Below are 26,499 nucleotides of genomic sequence, written 5' to 3'. Positions count from 1 at the left end.
CATAAATGCAGCCAGTCCCATGACTGGGTCCGTAAGCTACATGACGAGGGGGGGATGAAAGGGCGGGCCTACACCGGCCGACTCCATCTTGTTCTGTGTCCTTCACCTTGACCACACCTCCTCCCCTTGAGTAACCCCCCCCCCACCTGCCTAACAGGACTCGGACCTTTCCCCAGCCAATCGGCTGAGGCCACAGCCATTACCTCACCAACTGCCCCTAGGCCCAATAAAACCTTTGTCCTTTTGAAACTCGTTCTCTCTCCCCGGTATCTCACTGCTGCGTCAGTGCAGGTAGGGGATTGAGGTCGAGCTAGCTCGAATAAAGGCTCTTTTGCTTTTACATCAGACTCGGCTCCCTAGTGGTCTTTGGGGATCACGAATTCTGGGCATAACACTGGTTCCAGCCCTAATTCCTAGAGGGAATGTCATAGACTCTAAGTCTAAAGTTCTCTTTTGGCCAGCAAAAGAGCAGATGCAGGATTAAAAAGAGAGATGGCTAATGTCTGGGGAAAAAGACAAGAGCCCCAAATAAGGGTCCTTGCCCCTTATTTATTCAGATCAGAATGCTTGCAAATGTGATGGGTGTGTACAAAGAGACAAAGAAACTAGGAACATTAACTTGAGGACATGAGGGGGAAAAAAGGTTTTGAAGATATACAGTGTCGGGGTTTGGGTTAATATAAAACAAAATCCAGGCACTGGGCAGATGGGTAGATGGTTGTTAACAGCAGACTGGAGGCACCGTTCCTATTTATCTTTGCCAGCCTAGGGGATGAGACAGAGGGAATAACCTCAGGGTTAACAAGACACCTTTTCTTTTGTTAACTATCTCAGCTCTGGGCTGCTTTGCCTGCAGCTCAACAGTCCAAAGTCCAATTCACCAATTTACCTGCCCTGGCCCTATTTTCCTATGAAAGCAGCTTTCTGCTGTAGTACTAAACTTGGGGTGCTTTCACCCTGAATATCTAATTTTGTTATTCCTATATATTGGGCACATTTGTGCCAATTCTGTTTCAGGCGTTTGCCTCTCTCTCTCTCTCTCTCTATGGGGGTTAAGCTTAAGAATCCCCCGAGCTTACACCAATGGGTTAACAAGGCATAAAGAAACACAAAGTCATAAAATGTTCACACCTGAGTTTGAGTAACCACATTGGCACTCCAAGAATAGGGAAGCACAAAGGTGCCAAGATTAGAAGGCACAAAGGTGCCAAGAATAGGGAGGTACAAAGGCACCCCAAAATAGGGACAGGGTTCTAAGGCCCCCAAAATAGGGCACACTCATTGTGCCCTGGTATAATTTAGAGAACAAAAAAGAAATCTTCCTCCTATCTCTGAAAAGTGCCATGAAGAAGCTGATCTTGAACAGGGCTTGAAGAACTGGAGGCATCAGGAGGAGTGGGGGACATTTAGAAATGTTCTTGTGGCTCAGAGTGAGGTGTGAGGAGCCTGGAATGGGACCCTCGCCAGGTCCCCTGTGTGATTTTGTAGCATCTCAACCCTTGCTAGTCCCACCGCTCTCCTGACCAAGGTCCCTTCCTTCACATCACCCTCCCTGTCACTGTGGAAAAGGCACTGGCCCCAGAGTCAGGGGCTTCTGGCCCCACCACACCCTCTGTTTCCTGGGGAAGCCACTCCCCTCTGTGGCCTCAGCTCTTTTATCTCTAGAACAAAGCCATGAGGCTACAAGGCCCAGGGCCTCCCAGCTCTGCTATGTGACAGTTGTAAGGCCCTGGAAGTCACCCAGGATCCAGGTGATGAGTGTGTAGGAGGAGGTGCAGGTGGAGGAGGGACGCCCTGAGAGAAGGCACAGCCTTCAGTTCTTCTTGCCCCAGAGTCCCTGCTCCTGTTCTGTCCTCAAACTCATCCATCCCACTCCAGAAACTTTGATTCCTTCTTCCTTCATGTGGCACACTCTCCCCACCTCCCTGACACAACCTTTGGTTTGGCCTCCCTCTGGTCTCTGCTGACATATTACTTCCTCAGGGACAGTTTGCCCCCCTACCCCCATTGCACCCCAGGGCAGGTGAGTAGCTCCTGCTCAAGTGCAGCCGTGGCCAGTGAGCATCACATGATTGCATGTTTACCACCTGCCACTGTACTTTCCATGACAACGGTGAGTTTTCTTTTTTGTAGGTCCCTATCCTTCGTGCCCCTAACAGTACTGTGTTAGTCAGGGTGCTCAGAGAAACAGACACAATAAGATATGTGCATCAAGAGAGAGGTGGGTGTATTTTAAGGAACGAGCTCATGGGACTGGGGTGGGGCTGGAGGTCCAAAATGTGCAGGGCAGGCGGGCCAGCTGGGTGTGTGAGCACAGCTGACACAGCAGACATGATCCGAGGTCCTTAGACAAGGACCTGGGTTGTATTTCTTCCCTCTGAGATTAGAAGAGTCTTCAATTTATCATTACCCTCATGTTGCACAACTTTTCCTTTGTTTTCAGTGTCAGTCTACCACAATTGTTGTGGAAACAATAGATACAGATTCAAGAACATAAAAAAAAAAAAAATACTAAGAGTAAACAGTAAGAATGAAGTGACAAAGTTTCAACACCTTTTAACTTTGCTTTGAAATATACTAGTCATGACTCTTCCGGGTCTGAGAGGGAACAGGGAGCCATAACACTAGCAATGAATCACAACCTGCCCTGTCACAGAGCATCTAATACTGTACAAACCTTATAATGAGTGGGAATGGCTTCCACATTGTGCAAGATCTAGTTCAGAGGAAACACTATATTGCATAACAAAACCTTTAAAAAATCCCTGCTTTTTTTTTCAAAACTCACTGGTGTCTTACTCTTGCTAACCATGTAAATATTACATGCAAATAATGCTCCAAAGCTGTGTGATTGTGAATGTGCTAAGTGCTTGCTGCCAGTGCTCAGAATGCAATGAACAATTAGCAATAATCAGGAAGAAAAGTGTGAAGAACATTATAAATGAACTTCACACAGTAAAGTCTTTGAAATAGAAAAACTTTGCATAATAGTCTTTACAGGTTGATAAGAGCAACCAACATGGAAAAACTGCCATCAGAAGTCACACTCTCTACTGTGCAGTGAAGCAGAGCATTTTACATGGTGAACGAAGGCTGTGACCGGACTGTGAGCAGCACATGTGACTGCGGTCCCTGTCACTGTGCTGCTGGCTGCAAACCGTGTGTCTGCCAGAATAAGACAAGTATTTGGACAACTTATAAATCAAGCAAAAAATCATCAGTGTTGTTTCAACTATGTCACCTGAATGTGTTTTAATCACTTCAATACTAAATTGAAGACTTGTAAGAAGGAGGGTTTTTGTTGATCTGAGAATCCAGTGCATCAAAGGTAGTCATCAGTGCTCAAACAAGATGTGACACGGTTACACGTGTACCCATGGTGCCAGTGTGGCCACAAAGTTCAGGGTCTCACACAAAGTTTTAGAGAAATTTCTGGGTATTCTAACTTGGTACTGCATAAGTCATGTATTCAGTGATTTCAGGATGATACAGTGAAATGTGAATTCAAATAAATCACTTTAAATATTTACTTCAGGACACTTTGTATTCACACGTATTATCATACAGTAAATGAACATCTGAGTTGGTTGCCAGAAAGGAGGGTGTGGGGGTTGGGACAGCGGGTGAGGGGGGGCGGGAACACAGGCTCCAGTTAGGGAATGAAGAAGTGACGGGAATAGAAGGCACAGCATGAGGAACAGTCACTGATACTGTAACAGGATGTGTTGGGGCAGCTACACCTGTGGTGGAGAGAGCACAATGTGTGAACTTGTCATATGTTACCTTGTACACCTGGAACCAATGTAACATTCTGTGTCAACTCTACTCAAATTGAAAAAAAACTATTTTTAATTACTCTATTACAATTGTGGTAGCTTCTTTGACATTTCGGTTTTTCAATGTTTATTTTTTGAGAGAGAGCAGGGGAGCGGGGCAGAGGGAGGGAGAGAGAGAGAATCTTTAAGCAGGTCCATGCTTGGTGCAGAGCCATACTCCGGGCTCGATCCCACAACCCTGAGATCATGAGCCAAAACCAAGTCTGATGCTTAACTGACTGAGCCATTCAGGTGTCCATTTTTCGACATTGTAAATTAAGTGAATGTACATAGCAAATTTTAATCTTGGGTATGGGAATTGATAAATAAAATGTATAATGATGGCATTTATCTTCCACAAAGTCGGCTGTAAAAAAAATTTAAAAATAGATTAAAAATTAAAAAAATAAACATCTAAGAAGATTAAATAATATTATCTGAATATTTGGGTGGAAACCATGACACTGGGCAGATCTGGGCTCTTGCAGTGCTAATATGCCAATAGCAGCTGGAAATGATATGAAACCTGCTAGAGTCACTTTATAAGAATTTGTGCAATTGGAGGAGGTATATGTTTGGAAAATAAAACTTTTTTTCAGAGAGTTGATGTTAATAAATTGTCTGTGAACAGTGAGGTCATTACTGTCTTTAGCCTTACCAGAGAAATATGTTACTTATTACAGCTGGATTAATTTGAGAAAAGAAGAAGTAATTAACTTATAAAAGTAATAAATCAAAGGGGGAAAAGTAGGCAATATTATTTTTCAAAAACTAATAGGACATACCATTTTAAGGAAAAATCCCATATCAAGACAAAAAACAATTATATTATTTAATAATTTATGTGATTGAACTTGAAATTTGAAAGAAATAAACACATAAAGAAACTTTAACTTTTAATTTAGTTAACCCTGATTGTTTATCAGACAATATATATTTTATTAATTAAAGCAATAAAACTAATCTCACTGATCAAGTATGTCATTACAACAAATGATTTCTGTGCCTGAATTAACTACAGAAATATTAAATATACAGTAAAACTTTGGATTGTGAGTAACTTGTTATGTGAGTGTTCTGCAAAATGAGCGAACGTTTCTAATAAATTTTAATTTGATAAAAGAGTCATGTGTTGCAATTCTAATAGTATGTGACGCCGAATGTCACCTGATCACAACTGAGCCAATGGTTCTTGAAATTCTCTTTGCTATACCAGTGCTTTGAATTACAAGCATGTTTCCTGACGGAATTATGTTCACAAACCAAGATTTTATGGTCTAATGATTTCAGACAGTAAGTCAATGGAAAAGAATCTTTAATGTAATAGTTAGAGTGAGAGAGGATGATCAATATAATTGACATTTTATGTGTTGTTACATAAAAGGCAAATGAATGGGCGACACATTGAAAATTGTTTATGGGGCTCCCGTGTCAAACCAGGGCTCACATTGGCATATCACTTTGCTAATGACAACTGTATTCAAAAATCACTCCAAAATACATTTTTAACTTTTAAAAAAGTTTCTTTATTTATTTTGAGAGAGAGAGACAGACAGAGAGAGCAGGGAGGGGCAAAGACAGAGGGAGAGACAGAAACCCAAGCAGGCTCCCCACTTTCAGCAGTGCTTGAACCCACAAAAAGTGACTGAACTACCAAGGCACCCCCTCCAAAATGTTTTTAAATCTCAACATATATGTAATCCTTTTTATAATGGTTTTAGAAATAAAATATACTACCCCTTATATCATTTGTAAACAGTTTTCTAATATATAACTTATTTAGAAAATAGAAAGGCTATAACTTCAGCTTTTTTATACATTACATTATTGTTCTGATTGTCAAAATTTTTTCATACTATCCTTGTCTCACATATAGTTTCCTTGCAGTATTGTAGACTGACTCAATATCTGACATAAGAAATAAATGGAGACAAGATGGACACGTGGGACAACTCAGAGTGAAGAGATCAGGGAATTCAGAGTTTGTAATCCGGACTGTTAGTGGGGACGTTTAGAACCAGAAAGAATACATACACGCAGGAACATAATAGCAGCAGTCCCCTGACTTTCGGGCTCACCTTCCCTGTGTTTGAACCTTGCTTACCCATCCACATGGGCATCTCCATGTGATCACAAGACTTGGAACACAGCACAACGGTACTTCTCTCTGAATTCACGAAGCCAGGTCCTTGTTGGTTTGCTTTTGTGGCCCCCACTCGCTGTGCTGTAGGACTGCACACATGTGGGCAGGATTCATGAAAATCTAAGTTCCCCCAACAGCTCCCAATGGAGGGAAGGGTGGCTGGGGATTCCCGAGTAACTAACAAGGACTGACTGAGGGTTACCAGGTCTGAACCAGTTAGGAAAGGAATCATTTCCTGATTGTGGGGGGAATAAGATATTTTCATCTTCAGGTGGAATAGTCTGGATGGACTCCCACATAGGAAGGGAGAGTGAGGGCAGAGCACTCCCCCAAAGAGGGGCAGACAGGGGCGCCACCCATTCCCGCAGCCCAGCCTGCCTGCAGTCCTTGCAGGAGCCCCCTGGTCCCCAGAATGTGCTCCTCACCCTGCTGGCCCCACCCTGCTTGAAAGAGGTGAGGAGGATGGTGGGGACAGGAGGAGAGGGCGCCCTGGTTGACCTGCCCCCAGGGCTCAGCATGAACACAGGCAACACCAATCACTCCCTGAACCTCTAACCCTCTTGGGAGGGAGGGGGTGGGGCATGTCTGCTGCAGTTCCCTGAGGACAGTTTAAAGTCAGCGCTGGAAGAGGATTGTTTGCTTGTGCTTTCTGGTCCCCATCTCTCCTGGGCTGAGTACTCTGTGGCAGCAGGTGGAGGATCCCAGACAAATGCCAGGATTTTCCTCCACCCTCCTCCCTCCCACCCTCATCATGTAGTGTGTTCAGAATTCCCTGGTATGATGTTTGCAGGGGAAAGTGCAGATGGCACTGGCTTGGAACTTGACCACAAATCTGCACGCAGCCCCTGAGGAGACAGGAGAAACACGGAGGGGACGAAACAGGTCATGTTACAGCTCAGTGCGCTTGAGAAAGGAGAAAACCACGTGCATTCGTCGCCTCTCTCCCCCATACACCTCCTCTTCCATTTTCCCTCCAACCCTCCAGAGCAACAGCACCTTTAATGTTCTGTCCCAGGGAGCTGGGGGCAGGGCGGGGGCCAGGGGACAGTGGGCCTTTCTGCACAGTTCCCTCTGTGGTTCCCAGTTACAGCTACAGTCATCCTTCCATCCTGGCTCACAACGGAATGCAGCAGACACAGGGCTGCTGTCCCTTAAGGTAGAGGGATTGCAGCTGAGGGGCTGGGCTTTTTCTCATTTAAAAAATTCTTTCCTGTTGTTGCTGCAGGATGTTGTGCAATCAGAAACGGGAAATGGGAGAAGGAAAGAGTTGACTTGGGTTCTCAGAAGGAAAAGAGAAATGAAACAAAGTAAGAAACAAACAGGAATTTACACGTGTTACAGAGTTTAAACCATTTATAACTCTGTGAAGTCAGTGCGATAATACTGTCACAGCGTCACTATCCAATGTGAGAACAGTGGACAGAAGTGCCAGATGACAGAGCTGGTGGAGCCCAAGCCAGTGACATGCACCCCAGGGTTCTGTCTCCTGTGGCAACTTCAGTGAGGAAGGGGCTCAGAGGGTCTCCACTTGTGCCCTCATGATGCCACCATTTCGCATACAACATCAATACCACAGAGTGGGACCCTTTCAGTGATGAAGGATCACAACCTACTAAGGAAGGGCATGCCTGTGTTAAGTCTGATTTGTAAGCAAACAAAAACAAACATATCTTATGATGATGCCCAGTTCTGTCTCCGTGAAGCTTCTACAGAAATGAATGACTTCTGGGACTCCTGGGAGACTCAGTCCATAAAGCCCATGACTCTTGATCTCAGGGTCATGAGTTCAAACCCCATGTTGGGTGTAGAGTTTACATTAAAAAAATAAAATAATTTAGAAATGACTGATTTCTGGGGTGCCTGGGTGGCTCATTCAATTAATTGTCTGACTCTGGATATCAGTTCAGGTCATTATCTCATGGTTCGAGAGATCGAGCCTTGTGTTGGGCTCTGTGCTGACAGCAAGAAACCTGCTTGGGATTCTCTCTCACTTTCTCCCTCAACATAAAAAATTGAACATTAGAAAGAACTCTTAAGAAAAGAAATTACCAATTTTTGACCCCTATAGTCAAAGAGACTAATATAAGTCTTCACATAATACCCTTCAAATATTTGAACTCATGTCACAGACAAGGTATATTGCATCAAGATAAAAACAAACTAAAACAGGCTGTTTTCAGTAGGAAGCTTAATGCAATTACTCCAGACCACCATTACCGGAAGTGTGAAGTTCTCCTTAAGTTCTTTATGATGAAGCTAATTAATTGATTAACTCTGATGATATATATTTGGGGCCTGATCTCTGCTGGGCACTGGGGATACAGCAGTGAGCAAGTAAAACAGGCTTGTGTGTTTATATATTAAATATTCAGCGTGAAGAGACAAACATTTGGATTATGGAGCAGGGACACCATCCTGGGAGCAGCTCAGGACATCCTCCCTGAGCAGGTGACATCAACCTGAGCCCCCAGGACGAATAGGAGCTGACACTGGATGAATGGTTCACTAGGGGAGCAGCTGGGGAGAAGTCCTGGCTGGTGGCTGGTGTGGCAGGCTCTCGGGTCTGACCAAGTACAGGGAAGCTGCTGGCGGCTGCAACCTGGAGCTGAAGAGTGTGAGCCTGGACCTGGCCCACCTGGATCCCAGGATGTCCTCTACTGACCACTTAGCTTGGGACCTGAACAAGTTCCTCATCCAGGGGCACATCAACCTCCTCCCTGTACCATGGCTGATGCTCTAGGGATGAGGTGACACCTGTGAAGTGCTCGGAACAGTGTCTGGCATTGGCTGATGCTCAAGTACTGTTTGCTTTCATGGCTGGAGGGAAACAAGGTGGAGGGAGGGGAGGCTGAGGACAGAGGCCGGGCCCTGGAGCCCTCCCTGTCTGACATGGGAAACACAGTGAGGGTGAAAGTCCATGTGGAGGAAGACTACTCGGGGGCCGTGTAGGGAAGAGATGGAGAGGAGGAGAGGATATGCAGGGACCTGTCAGGATATGTGGGAGCCACACTAGCGGCACATGTCAGCCCTGTCCCTCCTAAACCATCCCTGTGCCATCTCTACTCCTTTTCACACTCCTCACCTCATCATCCTCCCATCACAGGTCAGCCTCGGGTGAGAATTATTGAGCACACCTTGGGCAGCAGTGATGGTGACCAGTCCAGCTACATGGAACCTTCTGGAAGAGGTGACCTGTAGTGTCTACCTGGTGAACTGGAAGGACCCTAGGAGCATCTTCTGTGGCCACAGTTTCTCCAGGCCCACATCACCACATGCTGTGTCACTCTCAGAGCCACCAAAGAGCCATGGGCTGTCCATCCTGAACAAAGCCATTTCAGAGGGGACATCAGGCCCAACTGGACACTTGCCAGTGTGGTGTCAGCCTTCTAACACTAAAGCCCAGGAGTGGGAATCCAGCACAGCAAGTTTTGTCCCCTACTCAGCATCTTCCTGAAAGCCAATTGTTGAGACATCAGGATACAGCAAGGAAAGGGTTTATTTGAGAAGCAGTCAAAAGGAGATGGGAGGGCAAGCCTCAAATGTGTGTCCCTGAAAGGAGAGAACAAATTTTTTATAATCATGGGAGTTGAGATTATATACATATTGATAAAAAAGATGGGAAACTTACAACTATTTGTGAGGAAAGATGGAGCATGAGGAAGACAGAGAAGGTGAAGATCACTTGTGAATGCGTACTACTTCTCTTCTAGAATTCTCTGGCACCAAAAAGCATTACAATTTGTCTTCTTGTCGTATATGAAATCTTCAGTGTTGCTCAAAGATTTCACACACCCACCCAAATCCCTTGACGTTTCTGAGTGTGAAGAAGCCTCATTGGACACAAAGTTGTAAAGCAAACCAGGTCTACATGAACAGGGCTGTTACTGGAGGTGGGCTGTACTATTTGCACAAAGGAAAACCCCACGTTATTGCCTGAGAAACACAATCTTCATGTGTTCGCTACCTATACCTCGGCTGAAAGACGTAGAGAGGAACTCAGGCTGTCAAAATGAGGGTTCAGTGTCTCAGTGAACAAACTAAAACTTGCAAGGATGCTACTGAATGTCAAGTGTGACTAGAACCAAGGTTGAAATACAGTTGAAACCTCCCCATCTCTTATTTCCTCTTTTCTCTGTATTGGATCATTTTTCAGAACAATCACATGTACAAGCTGTATTTGTAATGCTTTCTGGATCCACACGTCTCATCTTGCCAACAAAGAAAGATGGAGATCCTGTCTGGCCTGCAAGAGAAAAATTCTAGGATGGAATTTTGAATCAATGGCCCGAGTACTGGCTTTTATTAGAATGGGTTATACTATTTGGACAAATAAAAGGACTATGTTCTTTCTAAAAACTTTTAACTTTCATATATTCATCAACTATTTTTTGGCTGAAAATAGCAAAATGTAACTCAAGCTTGTGAAGTGGGGCTTGGTTGTCTTAGTGAAAACTATAGGAATGCAGGGGAGCAGTGAGCCCACCCCACAGCCTGACTGGACTCCCTCCTCTCTACTGGAAGGGGTGAAACAGCCTGTCCAGAAAAGGCTGTCCTGGACCCACACTGCCACCATGGAGTGAGGGTGTGACTGATCCAGGTTTCCCTGTGAAGAAGCCATGTGGCTCTCACACTAACCTGTGCCTGTCAACTTCCATGTTCTCAGGCCACAAAGGATCACAGGATCTCTGGCTACCTTATTCTGCTCTCTCTAGTTGCTTGTGAGGAGAGAGGCCATTTATCCGAGGCCCCTCACAGATGACAATAGTGCTGGTCTCTCAGGCTGAGGAACCTCTCACTCTCAGAGAGATATCTGGGGTCATGGGACCATGGTCCTTTCCTTCCTTCCAGGAGGAAATGGGGGCAGCTTCCACCCCCCATAGTTGGGTCCCCAGCCCTTGAAAACGGACTTCCTGAAATCACAAGGAAGATGGACATACTGTAGAGTCTGGAACATTTCAGAGTTAGAAGGGAATTTGATGTAGACTCTTGTTGTCCCTTCTACCTTGTAAGAGTGCAGAGTTTATAATGAAGGCGAGTTTATGGGTCATCACCATACAGGAAAAGGAAAAGAGCATATTCTACACTGGAAATCGAACTCGTGGATATGTCATTTATGGTCATTAAAATGTGGGAAAATAAGGGGCGCCTGTGTGGCTTAGTCAATTGAGTGTCTGACTTTGGCTCAGGTCATGATCTTGCGGTTCATGGGTTTCGAGCCCCACATCGGGCTCTGTGCTGACAGCTCAAAGCCTGGAGCTTGCTTCAGATTCTGTGTCCCCCTCTCTCTCTGCCCCACCCCTGCTTGTGCTCTGTCTCTCTCTGTCTTTCAAACATGAATAAACATTAAAAAAATTCTAATGTGGAAAAATTATAGAGAAACTAAAAGAGCACCTTTTCTACTCACATCAGTTATGATCCCTTCTTTTACTCATGATAAAATTGAGCCTGGAGAATTTTTATAACCTCTTCATGTTGCATAACTTGGACACAGAATCAGGATCAAACCCAATGTCCCTTTATTTGAAAGGCTTTGTTCTTTGGTACAGCTCCCTCCACAGCTTTTAAAAGTGACCCAACAAACAACACACATCCGTCAAGTTCCTGAGCTTCTGAGGAAGATGTGCCCTGAATGAGTTCACCTCATGGCAGGACCAGCTCAAAACAAGATTTTGTGTCCCTTCTTCCTCTTTTGAATGAACTTGGCTCCATGGTGAAAACTCGTCTTTCATTTCTTCTTCCAGAGACTTTGTCAGCTGACTTGGAGCAGCACTTGGGATCTGGGATCCATCACAGCACTGGGAAGATGCATCCAGGACAGGCCAAGGTGAAGCCCATGGTGGCACCAAAGAGAGGGAGTTTACACCTCTTATTATGAATGAGGAAGGTGCCTTTCCTTCCCACTCTGTGTGAGAGAGATGGCCAGCTCTTCAGCACCTTCCTCTCCTCCCCACTTTGTGGTTTTCCAACCATAATATGAGGACTCCAACCTGACAGACTAACAAAGAAACACCTGGGGACAAATAGATCCAGGGACATTTCTAAGTCTAATAATGTGACCAAGGTCAAAGATGAACCGAAAGGAGAATATTTATTTATTTATTTATTTATTTGAGAGGGAAAGAGAGAGGGAGAGGCAGAGGGAAAAAGAGAGAATCTCAAGCAGGCTCCACGTTCAGCATAGAGCCCAACACAGGGCTCAATCCCACCAATCTGGGATCCTGACCTGAGCCAAAATCAAGAGGCTCAACCAAATGAGCCACTCAGGTGTCCCAAGAAAGGAGAATATGTAGAGGTTTGGGGCAGTATTGAACTACAGTAGTTCCCCTTCTTTGCAGGAAATACATTCCTAGACCCCCAGGGCCTGCCTGACATGGCGGATAGTACCTGACCCTAAATGTACTATGAGGTTTCCTATATGTTCACACCCACAATCAGGTTTAACTCACGAACTAGTCACAGTAATAAATTAACTACAATCACTAATAATAAAGAAAACACATATAACAATGTCTTGTAATCAAAGTTATGCACTGCCTCTCTCTCTCTCAACTACTCTGAGTATACTGCACTCATACTTCTTGTGATGACATGAGATGATTGAAGGCCTACATGAAGAGATAAGGAAGGTGAGTGAGGTCGACATTGGGATGTAGCATTAGGCTACTATTGACCTTCAACCTTATGTCAGAAGGAGGATCATATGCTTCCAGGGCACATGTGACCCTGGGCAATAGAAAGCACAGACAGCCACACCAGGGACAAGGAAGGACAGCTATAGTACTCTTCCATGTGGCCAGGTGAGAGTGATGACATTATTCTGAGAGTCTCTGGGACCTGGGTCCTTCCAGGCATGATTGCACATCCCCTTAACGATGATGCACTCAAGGCAGATTCTGGAACACACAACTCCTGATTAGGAAGCAGATATTCATGCATAATAATTCACATGTACAGATTACACAGCTTGTAGACTGTTTAGCCACAACCCATCCTGGCTACAGCTGCCCTTTGCTTATGGGGTCTGCTTTCCCAGCCCATCCTGCTGCCTGTCCAGCCCTTCCAGTTGGGGGCCCAAGAGACACATGGGTCTCCCAGAATCAGAGCAGGCACCACAGCACCAGGCCTGGGGAGAGTGGACTTCCAGAAAGGGGATGGGCCCATGCTGTGCTTTCCCTCCCTGAGGGCCCATGTCCACTGGCATTGTCGTGTGACAGAAGTCATACAGATGAGGCACAGGATGAGGGCTGAGAGTCGTCTCCACGTGACTCTTCAGAAGGGACCAAGCAGGGGCACCATAGCCACAGGGAGTCCAGGGTGTAATTCCTGGTGACCAGAATTGCGTGCTGTGCTCAGGGTTGATGGTAAATAAGAGAACACAGCGGGAATGGACACAGGACTGAGGGAGAAGTGGGGAGGGGGTTTCACCACAGAATGGCTATAAGACAGAGCAGCCCACACCAAGCTAACCAGAGGGAAAAAGAGTCAAAGTGGCTGCTTCCCTGACCCCATGGCCTGATGCTAAGCGGTGTCCCACACAGGGGCCGAGCCTGATCCCAAACACAGCTGCTCCATGGCCACTCTTGGGGGAGACTGTGGGCACAAGTCTTTCTTATTGCAGCCACAAGACTAGACATTGTTAATGGTGACTCCCCCCACTGAGGGATGGTGGCCCAGGACACCTGATGCCTTTCTGCTCTGTCAGCCTGAGAAATTCACACTAAATCAGGCAGGTAAAGCTACAGAAAGTCAAGACCACCAAACAATGTAGGATTAAGAGCAAGTAAAGATCTTACAAACCATTCTTACTGTAAGTATGAGGGTAACAATTTTAAAGGCCATTCAGATTAAGTGGCAAATTGTGGATGCAAACCCAGGCCTGCTGACTCCTGGTCCAGCTCACTTTCCATTGTGCCACAAGGAAGGACTGGGGCTGAAGATCCAGGAGAAGAGCTGGGGACTCATTAAAAGGTTCAAAGATAGGAATACCTACAAAAGTCCCCTTCCCTCTTGTAGGTAATTCAGGAAACTGAGAAAGTCAGGTCACCTTGCACTGGTCATAGTATAGCTGCTCTTCCATCTGAGGTGGCCAAGCAACAGGACACAAACCACTTCACTTTTCCGAAACTCAGCTTCTCTCCCATGAAGGAGAAGTGACACTTTCTGTCTTTGCCTTCCACAATTGTCCTGAGCCTGAAATGTGGTCTTTGTGAATGGTCAGATGTTGAAAAAACAAGCCACTCTTACAGTACTCATTAATAACAATGACCTCCCCCACCTTGTGGACAAGGACACTGAGGAACACATTGCTGAAGTGCTCTGCTCCAAGTCCAGCCAGGGGTAGGGTCTGGGCCTCTGATTTCCATCCAGTGGAGCTCTGACCTTCTGTCTCTTCCTCTAGCAGAAGTGGTTCTGGACCATGAACACTGCTCACCACAATCTCCTTGTCTCTGAGAAGGAACATGGGGCTCTGAAAGGCCCTCTGCTGGGGCCATCTGCTCATCCCCAGAGTCAACACCAGTCCCTGTGTGTTGGTTCAGGAGGGCTACTTCCTTGGGATCCCCCAATGGATGGTGGCACAGTCATCTGGGGGCCCTGCATTCTAAGGTGGATTGAGAGTTGGTGAGAAGACGAGGGAGGATTTCTCCACCAGAAGGAGGGTACTGGTCTGTGGGGATCACCATGTGATGGTTCTGGGCACTCACCATCCCAGAAACCAAGCTAACCCTGGATGAAAATCCCTGGATGGAAGAAGTGTCCTGGAATAACTAGAAAGAGCAGGTGACATCCTTAAAAGATAACCAGGTCACTATTTTTTTTTTAGTTTTATGTACTTATTTATTTTGGGAGAGAGAGGGAGAGCATATTCCCACACATGAGAGAAAGGGAGGGGCAGAGAGAGAGGGAGAGAGAGAATCCCAGAAATCTGGTGCAGAGCCCAATGTGGGGCTAGAACCCATGAACTGTGGGATTATGACCTGAGCCAAAATAAAGAGTCGGAAGTTCAATGGACTAAGCCACCCAGTCTCCCCAAGAGGTCACCGTTTTTACTTGTCAGGATTCTTGACAGGGAAAATACTCCCATTCTTTATTTTCAGTGGACCAAGGATCAGCTGACCCTGTATCCCTGAACTAAACATGCTTCCCCATGGCCTCTCATGACACCTGCACAGAAGTGTGTTCATTACCAGAGCCACGTTGCACCCATACTGGGCATCCATGGGAAATGAATGTGACAGACTCCCTGCCATCACATCAGGTGACTCTCAAGGACAGCACGACATCTGTGTTCTCCACGTATCAGACATCTCTGCCACACTGGCTGCTGGGAGAAGACTCGATGTGTGTGTTCCAGGTGCTGCACATCATCATCCCATCCACAGCCCACAGCCCAGCCGTGACCAGATTTCCACCATCTACAGTGCAGTCCTGAAACTTCAAGTGCACAAGAACCTAGGTGCTTGTTGGCAATGCACCTTCCTGGGTGCATCTACCCACAGAGATCCAGATGCACCACCTCTGGAGCAGAGCTTGAGAATTTTCTCTTTGAGTGGTGCCCCAGGTGCTTGGAGATCACACCTTGAAGAACATGGTCCTGGAGCCGTGCTTCTGACGTTCCAGCACATAAGCAAATTTTGTGAAGATCTTGTTAAAAATGCAGATCCTCATCCTGTAAATCTGGTGCTCTTCCTGAAATCCATTGTCCTGGGCATGAAATGTGGAACATAAAGATTCAGTGTTAGATTCCTTCCCCTTCTTTGTAAGGAGTTTCACCATGTGATGTGCCCTTCAAAATCCAGTGTTCAAAAACCAAAAGGCCATTTCCATTCATGAAAGCCCATGAATCTATGTGCTTCAGTCAGTGTTTCAGTTAATGTCACCTGTGTGACCTTTGGGCAATCATGTCACCTTAACTGCACCGAGTCTCCATTGCTGGGTGCTGGTAGCAGCTTCCCATCATTGGTGGGTGGCCACAGGGCTTTTTTGCATTTGCCACACAAGAACACCGAGCTGTCCCATCAGTGAAGCATGCTTCACTAGCAGGTGGCAGATCTGCAGTCAAGTCCCTCAGAGTCCAGAGGTTTGGGTAGAGCCGCTAATGAGCACATCTTCTGCCAAACAATGATTGGTGTCGTTTGCTGAGGCCTCTGAGTACAAGCTTGGCCCTCAAAAAATTGTGCCATGTCCACTTCCCAAGGAGGATTCGGTACACTTTTATACCTTTGTGATGTGAGAAGAACCCGTGTGAGATGAGAAATCCTCCGTTGTTCTTTGGGGGGATAACAATTGTTACTCAGGAGGATCTGATGATGCCAATGCACTTATATCTCCGAGGGCTGGTGTTCCTCAGAACTGGAGAGAAGCCTCCAGCGCAAATGCCCAGAGCACAGGGAAGAATACGGGCATCTCCCTGATGAAGGCTACAAGCATCCATTAGATGGGAAGAGTCATGGTTATTGCAGCTTCTGAGGACGAAGGAGGACAAGGCGGAGCTTGTTTCAGATTTAATTCAACCACTTCCAAGGCCTCCATTCAAACTTTGCTGCCTTTTGGTGACTCAGTGCAGATAATGTAAGAAAATTCTCACGTACAGAGCGTTTTTTAGCTAATACTATAGAAGCAGTGGAAGAGAGGTGGCCTTCTATGTCACTGTGGGTTATATGCAGTCAGCTTGTGCCCAGATCCCGGGCTTCCCCATATTTCAGCTGGAGAAGCCTGAATACAGAACCACAGGTGCCTGAATTCACCTTGTTCTCACAAGATCAGATCATGGGCTGGGACCTTTTTACCCCAAATCCTCTCTCAGGCGAGACTTCTCTGGTAATGACAGGAGGAGGGGGTGGAGTTAGTTCCTCCCCAGAAGACAATTATCAAAACTGAAGAAAAACATCAAAAATAAACATTTGAAGTCACTGAAAAGTAAATGCAGGCAGGCAGAAACATGAGAACTTTAATCTTAAATAACCATCACTATGATAGGCAAGAAATGCAAGCTCAGAGACTTCTCCCCTCTGGGTGCTCCCCTCCCCCAGCATAACTGTAACCCAGTGGCTCACGGCACAGATGACAGCAGTCACAGTGCCAAGGAACTGGACACTTAAAGGGGAAATTTGAAAGTGAGGGAGCAGCAGAGGGTTGAGATCTGAAATCTGAATCAAATCTCGGTCAAAATCCCCAGATGAGCACCACACTCTGCATGGCTGGGAGACACTCAGGAGACACTGCTGATAATGCAGAAGGAACCAGAGGGAGGTCTAGCTTTAAAGACACAACTGTCCTGATCCAATCTGTGCATCTGCGCCATTGACTTATGAATTCTCCAATCAGCACAAGGCTCAGGTAGCAGCAAGAAAAATCATACTGGGGACACCTGGCTGGCTCAGTCAGTAGACCTTGCAACGCTTGATCTTGATCAACACTGCAAGGTTCAGGTCATAGTGGAGTCCATGCAATTGAAACCCTTGCAGGAAAAAAAATCTTCAAAATCATAATAGAATAGATTGACCATTTGCTAAAACTTAAAACTCATAGTCCACTTTTAAAGGACATATTCCCAGACATGCAAAGAAATGGAAATGTGTGACTATGAGAAAGTCAACATAAACGTATTCCCTGTGTGCCCAGATATTAGAATCAGCACCGAAGGCTCCCGTGCAGCTTCAGGAAATGTGTTCAAAGAATGGAATAAATATGTGTTAAAGGAATTTAATAAAATATTGTTCTTACAGAGTGAACAGAAAGGACATTTGAACAATGAAATACAAATGTACACAGAAGACCAAATAGAAATTCAACAAGTGAAAAGAAAAAAAATGTAATGAAAGTTCAACGGGTAAACTCCACAGAAGACCTGGGAAGGCAGAATAAAGCATCAATGAGGTCAAATATACATCAATAGAAATTACCTAATCCAAAAACACAGAGAAAAGATTGGAGAGAAACAAAACCTCAGAAATCCACAGGAGAATATAAAAAAGACAAATAGATGATCACAGTTCAAAAATGAGGAGAAAAAAGAGCAGAAAAAGATTTGGAGAAATCATGTTTGACATTTCCTCTGATTTAGTGCAAAATCCTTGAGAATATAGATCCAAGAAGCTTGTAACCCACCAGACAAGAGAAGCCAAAGAAAACCACACCGAGGCTCATCCATGTCCACATGAGAAGAGACAAAAAGAAGACAAATCTTCAAAGCAACAGAGGTTAGCAACACCTTCCACACAGGACGTGGTGGTTTTAAAATGTTCATAGATTCACTGATACTCCCCCCATGAAGAGGTAAAACTAATTCTCCTCCTCTTGTGTGCAAACTGGACTCAGTGACTCACTTCTCATGGACAGAATAAGGGGGATGTGATGGTGTGTGACTTCAGAGATTGGGTCTCAAAGGTACCATGGTTTTCTCTCTCTCTTCTCTTTCTCTCTCTCTCTTGGATTCTGATTTTGGAAGAAGCCAGGTTCCCTGTGAGAAAGATCCTCATTTGCAGAGAGACTCATGAGTGAGGAGCTGAGGCTTCCCCCTAAAAGCCCGCGGACACTGAAGCTACCTGCCAGTAGCCACACGTCGATCCTCCACCCCACGTCTCGCCTTCGCATCACTGTGACTCTGGTCTCATCTCACTTTGAGGTGAGATTTTAGGAGAAAGAGATCAGCAGGAATGCTGGAAATTTTTAAGAAAAGAGGCAGAGACATAGAAAAGGAAAAGAGGCCTCTAGAATCCTACAATTCTACTGGGGAGAAGCAGGCTGAAGACGTGACACCACTGCAGATACAGCCACATGTCTGGGAAAGATAGGTCACCAGTGTGCAGAGAGGCTAATACACAAGCTGACTGGGTGCTGTGTACAAGACGTGCATGCTCACTGTGAAGACACAGGTGGAATATAAGCTGCTGGAACAGCTGTGCCATGCAAATTGTGACATGAGGAGGCTAGTATATTAATATCAGGAATAAAAGAGATCTGAAAAGAGAAGGCATGGCAGGAGATAAAGAGAGCCTCCCTGGTGATAAACCTAATAGAATGAGAAATGTCACAATGACAGGCATAAAGGAGACCAGTGGTTGCCCAAGGTAGGGTCCAGGGGGAGATGACCAGATGCCAAGGGGCAACAGAAAACTTTAGGATAAGGGACCTGTTTACTATCCTCCTCATCTTACCAGTTCCATGAGTCTAAACCGTTGTTGACATCCCTCTAACTGTGCGTTCACATCTGGAGAATTTTATCTCATATGAAAACCTTAAGAAACAAAACCAAAAGTAGGGACAAAATGGCAAAGTGAAGATAAATATGAAATAGGTTAAGTATAAATGAGGAGTAAATTTTACAGAAATATAAGCTAGGAAAATTCATTGAGAGCTCCCCGCCATGAACTACTTTTAAAGGAAGTCCTGCAGGCCAAAAAGAAATGACACTAGATGTTAACTCATAAACAGAATGGAGTAATTAACACCAGAAATGGTGTTATTCTGTATATGTACATTTTCTTCTTAACTTATTTAAAAGACATATGACTGTTCCAAACCCTAAATAGTACATAATATTATCTTGCTTACAATGTATGCTGGTGGCACATGTAACAATACTAGCACAGAGGGGGCCAAAAGAAACTCTATTCCTGTATTTACTGGATGGACTTCAATGTTACCTTAAGTAGATTGTGAAAAGTTAAAGATGCAGATTTCAATTCCTACGACTTCAATTAAAATTAATGGAAATAAGTATAGCTAAAGGGCCACTAGAAGAATCAAATCATAAACAAAAACTATTTGCTTGAAACAAAGGAAGGTAGAAAAGAAGGTACAAGAATGGAAAAGACATGAGATTCTTCAGAAACAAAGAGCAAAATGATAGACCCAAATCCCACCATGTCAGGAATCATTAAATATAAACCAACTAAAATTCTACTCAAAAAGTTGACATTATCAGACTGCATAAATATCAAGATGGACTATACACTATGTAGAATAGAAACACTTGAACTACAAAACCAAAAATAAGTTAAAACTTAAAGGGCAAAGGAATGAATATCCCATGGGAATAAAAAGCATAAGAAGTCTGGACTGTTGCATTAATCTGAAGCAAAATAGGCTGTCACACAGGGAGGGAGCATTGCTAGACACAGATAAGGATGTTCTATAAGAATAATAGGTCAGCATCACAGCAAGACAAAGTAATGAATGGAGAAGACCCTCAGTACAGAGCTCTTAAACAGGTGACATAAAGTGGAAGAAATGTAAAGAAATGGAGAAATTAACTATTATATTTAGAGATCAATACTCTTCTCTCATTAATAGAACAGGTAAGGATTAGAGGACTTCAACTATTCCATGAGCCAAAATAGATCACAGACTGACCTTAAATAAATGTGAAGGCAGGGAAATTATAGACTACACTCTGTAACTGCAGTGACATTAAATTAGAAATCTGTAACATGAGGATCTCTGGGAAATCCACAAATAATTGGAAATTAGAACACACGTCAACTTCCCTGGGTTGTCATGGGTTAGAGAAGCAATCACAGGGATGTTAGAATTCTCTGTACCTGAGTGACAATGTACAGAAATGACAATGTGAGGTCTATAGACGCAACAGAAACAGAGGTTGTGACTTCACAGATTGCAGGGAGAGAAACCAGGCCTGAGGGTCCCAGACAGCAGGTCCCTGTTTTGAGGGTGCACCAAGGGGTAGAAGAGGCAGCACACCAGGGTCCTGGGGAGTAGGGGGCCACCCCCCAAGTTCCAACTGTGTGGGGTCTTACCCCCCTGCCCCCCCACACACAGGAGCTTCCTCCCCATGTCTATCTTGGGCATGGTGTTGAGACGCCTGGGTCCTGCAGGCCTGAGGAGCGGGGATGGGACACATTTGGGTCCTGGGGGAAAATGTTAGGGAGAAGCCTGGGCCTGACTCTTGGCTTATCTCCTTGTAGCCCCTGCAGCGTCTAGCCTCCATCACACATCCTGTCTCCAAGCTCCAGCTGCTGCACACCTCCCTGTCAGAGGCCCTGGGGCTTGTCCTCCTGGAGCAGTGGTTCCCCATCTTCACAAAGAGAAAATGTCTCCAGGTGACAGGGGCTATGACACAGGTGTGAATGGCAGGTGGCTGTGAAATCTTAGCCTAGGGAGTGGGATCTGGAAACTCCAGAATTAGAACCTGGTCCCTTCAGGGTGCACAGACCTTGCTGCCCCTCCTCTCAGTTCCTTGACCCTCCTTGCCTCCCCAGAAAAAGGGGGTCATGCTCTGGAAGAAAGGGAGCCCCTTAACCACCTTCGTTCTCTCTTCTTTCCCCTTCATTCCGGGATGTTTGAACTATTCATACTGTAAGTATGGAAAAATGCCTAAACTTAAGTACAGTTTCCTGACCAATTACAGAGCTAACTCCTGTGTAATGACCATCAGGTGCAAAACAGAGACATCCACCAGGGCCCCACCCGGATGCCCCCATGCCTCTTCAAGACAGAACTCCTCCTCCCCCAAGGGTCCTCTACGATGACCCTTCCCCTGACCTCTGGTCCTGGTTCCTCCTCCTGCACTCTTGTTGGCCTCCATCCCCTAATGTCACTATTTCCTACCTCTGGTCACTTCTCCAGGAGCCTCCCCAGATTCAGGTCATTACTCAACAGAGCTCCGCCTCCTCCTTCTCCTCTTCTTCGACCACATCTTAGGAATGGACAATCCATACTTGGTTCCCTGGAGGAGGATCCTGTAGCTCTGGAAGCAGCAGCAGAAACAAGTGACAGGGACTCCAGGGTCAAGGTCCCATTATGCCCCTGGGGAGAACCCCAAAGGGCACTCAGGTTTTCTGTCATCATTCCTGTGGCCACACGGGGCCACTGCCGCTCTCCAGTTCTGCACCGCCAGGAGAGAGGACTGAGCTGACTTGAAGCTGAGCAGGGAGGGAAAGGGGGGAGGAAGGTGCCTTCTTAGCAGCCCTGGTGGCAGGTGCAGGGGTGGGGCAGGGAGCAGAGGAGAGGAGATCCTTGAGCCCTGTCCTGTGTCTGTAGTTACCCTCTGTCCTCCCCACAACCCCTCTCTCCAGGCCCTTGAACAACCCCAGGAAACCTGAAAAGTAGACAGTTTTTCCTCCTGGACCTAGTACTTGTCTGAGGGCTACTGTAAAAAAGAAACTGTTTTATTTTAGAATAGTTTGAGATTTACAGAGAATTACAAAGCTAGCGCAAAGTCCCTGTTCGCCCCACACTCGGTTGCTCTGTGAACACCACCCTCAACCTGATGCATTTACCACAGATGATGACGCAATATTAATCATTCCTACTACTGAACTCCACACAGGATTTGTTTTATTGGTTTGTTTTCTCTTCCAAGATCCCACCCAAGATTCCATACTGAGTTAAGTCCCAATCATGTCTCCTTCAGGCTCCTCTGGATGTCACCATTTCTCAGACTTTCCTTTTTTTTTTTTTTTTTTTTTGATGTTTGAGGAGAACTTCCTGGTACATTATAGACTATCCCTCATTGTGAATTAGGCTGCCCGAGGCTATGGGGTTGGGAAGACCACAACTGGACAGGCCATTTTCAACCCAACATATCAAGAGCATACAGTGATCACTTGGTCATCACTGATGAAGTTATCCTTCACCCACTGGCTAAGGTCGTCTTACCCAGATTCTACCTGTGAAGTTCCTTTTTATGCTTTGTCCCTTTCCATAAAGTAGTCTTTGGAAGGAAGTCAGGATGTACAGCCCACAGTTAAGGGCTGTCCCACTATGCAAATGTGCATGAAAGTTGTTATGCAGACATGAGTTTTCTAATGAGTTGGGTAACCACCTGAGAGAGGGATCAGTACCTTGCATGCTTAGTCTATGTATGGTTTTATAAGAAACTGCTGACTCCCACAGTGACTGTGCTATTTTGTATTCCTGCCATTACTGTGTTATACCCAGAATTCGTGATCCCCAGAGACCACCAGGGAGCCGAGTCCGATGCAAAAGCAAAGAACCTTTATTTGAGCTAGCTCAAGCTCAATCCCCTACCTGCACCAACACAGAGGTGAGATATCAGAGAGAGAGTGAGTTTCAAAAGCACAAAGGTTTTATAGGGATCTAGGGGCGGTTGGTGGGGTAATGGTCGTGGCCTTAGCCGATTGGCTGGGGAAGGGTCAGAGTCCTGTTGCACAGGTCACCTGGCGTGGTTTGAACGGGAAGTTACTCAAGGGGAGGAGGCGTGGTCTCAGGTTTAAGCGGGATTTTCTTTCTGCAGTTTTCCCGGAAAGGGGGCCATGACCGGGACATAGTCACTCAAGATGGAGGACACAGAACAAGATGGAGACACAGAACAAGATGGAGTCGGCCAGCCTAGGTCTGCTCTTTCAACTGATTGAGGCCTTCTGTGCTCCAAGTCCTGGTCAGCCCTCAATATTATCAGTGTTTGGATTCCCACCATTCTGAGGGGAGTGTGAGGGCAGATTACTGTTGTTCCCTTTGCATTTCCCTAATGACACCTGCTATGAGCACCTTCCCAAGTGCTTATTCACCATGAGTATATCTTCTTGGTGAGCTGTCTGCTCAGGCTTTTGCTCATTTTTTTAATGACTTTTTTCTTATTGTTGCTTTTTAAGAGTTATACGGGTATTCTAAAACAAGTCCTTTATCAGATATGTGATTTGCAAATATCTTCCCCCAGTCTCTGGCCTGAGCTTTTTTACTGATCTAACAGTGGACACATATGCACAGATGTGTTTTGGGGGCAGGAGAAAGGAGAAATGGCTTACTGTGATGGATTTTGGGTAGAGAACTTGGGTGATGGCGGAAGAGGGGTTACCATGTGACTTCTTTATTTTTGGATGTTTGTGATTATCTACTGGATTCTCTTGTATGTGCTGGAGTGATGTTTTCAAAAAATAAACTAGTTTAAATCCTTAACACTTGGCAGATTACCCTCAGACCATTAATTAAGACTCAGGTTCTGATCTTCTACTTTAGGACCAATCATCTTTTCACTGAACTATTTCGCCTTTGAATTTCCATTTCTGAAACAGGTGGGCTTGATTGTATGGACAGGTCCTCCTATGAGAATAGCTTAAAATGCCATGTAACATATAAAAACCATCATCTAGTAAGCATTAAAACTGACAAGATAGTAATAAAATAATAAAGGAGAACACCCCTAAAGGAAGAAAAAGACCCTGCTTGCCCTCACCCTACCTCCCATAACCCCCTATACAACAGGGTTCTGAGAAATGGAGCAAAGGCTCTGTGAGTCCCCTACCCAGGGCATGGACAGGCAGGCTCGGCCTTTCCAGCTCTGTGGCCTGAGGTGCTGACTTTCCTACCATCTCCTTCCTCTTTAAAGTGTAAAGAAACATGTATAAACTGATTATGATGTGTATGTATGGTGTACAATATATATGATGTAATGTATATTCCCTGTAGAAAAATTATAAAATGAGAAAGGCTAATGACGACAAAGTAAAAAGGATGGTAATTCTCACACCTGAGCTATTTTGTTGCGTTGTCTCCTAGTCTATTATAGATGCTCCTGGTGCTGGAACTCTCTCTCTCTAAGGTGATGAGCACAGAGCTCAGGGGCCCCAGCCCTGCTCTCTCCAGATGCCATTTCCCCAGTCACTGTCCCCTTCCTGAAAGGGCTGCTTTGCACTTCCTCCCCCCTCCTCAGTCTCCTGCACCCCTCCCTGCTCCCCTTCCTGAGACGATGAGCTCCTTTGTTTCTCACTCTGAAAGAAGGACTCAACTGAGAACTGCACAGTCCTCCCTCCCCTCCCCCACATCGGCACCTGTGTCCTCACCTACTAAGTGATGGTGGAGGTGCCCCTCCTGTTTCAGGCTGTGCCTCCATTTGGGCACCTGCATCATCCATTTCCCCCTCTCTGCTGGCTCAGCCGTTCCCCATACAAACATGCTGTCCTGACTCTTATGCAAAAACATGAAACACAACTAAAGAAATCAAAACAAAATCCTCCCATAAAAATCCAACACTTGTTTCCATGACTCCGCCAACTCCTTCCCCACCTCTATGGCCTCCGTGCAGAACTTCCCTGACTCTGTCACCCACCATGTTGTCTTTAGCCAATGGATAGAGGCACAGCGTTTTAAAAAGTCTAATACTTCTGCAGTGCTTGAGGTCAAGTCAGGTGTCCCCAATCTTCTATGTCCCCCTTTCCTGAATCTCAGAGATCACCTGCATTAGTTATGTCAGCTGATTCTCTGATTATTGCTTCTGTGCCTCTAAATAGCCTGCTTCTTGCACCCATTCTCTGGTTTTCAGGTTTATGCATCATCTTTACTGAATTTGCTCTTTCACACTCTCCCATATGCCCCGTATAATTATTTTATAACTTTGATTAGCTCAATGTGCACTGTTTGCATTTGTATGACCATAAAGTGCTACTCACAACTGAGCATTTAGTAGACTATGATTACTTTACCTTTCCTGACTCACCTTATTATTTTCCCGAAATAAATACATATCTTATCCTTCATTTGCTTAGTTTCTGTTGTTCTCATTTAAATCCTTCCCAAGCTCCTCCCGGGTAAATCTTCATGAATCTATTCGAACCCATCCACTATTCCACCTCATGTCTGTACAGACGCCTGTCTGCAACCCTCTGTCCTGCCCCATGTGGACGGGATGCCTGCACACCTGGGGCAGGGCCGACAGCCGGACCCCCTCAGCTCAGCCTGGGTGCCCTCTGCCTCTTTCCTTCTGGCCCCCTGTTGCCTGGATCCCATGTGCTCCCTTCTTTTGGTTTTCTCTGTCATTTTCCCTTTTGCCTAGTGGTATCCCATGGAGGGAACGTGGAAAGTAGACACTGACACTCTAAACATCTGACGTGCCTTTGGGCTACCCTCACCCTGATTCCCACGGCGATGGGATAGAGACTCTGTCCTGGACACAGTTGTCCTCGGGATTTGGGGACCATGGGTCATGTCTCCCAGCTGCCAGTTCTGTGTTGTTGTGTCTGGAGTTTCCGAGGTGTGTGCTCCTCTACCCTCCTCCTGACATTTCATTGTGATGTGTCTTCGTGTGGGTCTCTTGTCATCCACTCTAGTTAAGAACTTGGGTAGGACTTTCAACATATGCATTGCTCCCTGTCAACTCTGAGAAATATTCTTAAATTTTTGGAAACAAATTTTAAGAACCAAACAGGTCTTCTCTCCTCTTGCCTTTACCTCCCGACTGTACTACTTCAGGGAAGTAAAACTGTAATCATCCACTTTACCGACTAAACTATTCATTTCTAGAGTCATTGTTTTAACTCCCAAGAGCTCTTTCTTGTTCTAGGGTTGTTCACCAGTGTGTGTGGTTCAGATTCTGTTCCATATGCCATATGCCTCTTACACTCTGTAGACATGATTGATTATAGTAGTAAGGGACCTGTTAGGTCTCTAGATCTCCTGTGATCTCTCCTCAAGACATCCTGAACTTTCTCCATGCAGCATTCATCTCAGGAGTGACTTACGTTTGTCTCTGTCATTTCTGCTAATGCCCACCTCCCACAGGACAGTGCCAGTGTTGTGTCACTAGGGGCTCACGCTTGTTCTTCATCTTACATCTGGAGTCAG

The 26,499-nt window shown here is 45.5% G+C and overlaps 2 long non-coding RNA genes across 2 annotated transcripts; one reads left to right on the top strand and one right to left on the bottom strand.

Moving 5' to 3' along the window:
• Positions 1-7,655, top strand: LOC125166147 (uncharacterized). Its single transcript, XR_007152370.1, has 3 exons — positions 1-130; positions 3,969-3,979; positions 7,646-7,655. It is a non-coding gene; the product is annotated as an uncharacterized LOC125166147 (long non-coding RNA).
• Positions 12-24,724, bottom strand: LOC125166146 (uncharacterized). The gene is made up of 3 exons (XR_007152369.1): positions 24,711-24,724; positions 16,704-16,709; positions 12-146 (listed from the first exon to the last, which is right to left on the bottom strand). It is a non-coding gene; the product is annotated as an uncharacterized LOC125166146 (long non-coding RNA).
• Positions 24,725-26,499: the final 1,775 nt, after the last annotated feature.

Source organism: Prionailurus viverrinus, chromosome B2 (assembly GCF_022837055.1).
Source record: "Prionailurus viverrinus isolate Anna chromosome B2, UM_Priviv_1.0, whole genome shotgun sequence".
In the NCBI taxonomy this organism is placed as follows: domain Eukaryota; kingdom Metazoa; phylum Chordata; class Mammalia; order Carnivora; family Felidae; genus Prionailurus; species Prionailurus viverrinus.
Note: the sequence above shows the minus strand (reverse complement) of the source record. Positions and strands in the feature narration are given on the sequence as shown.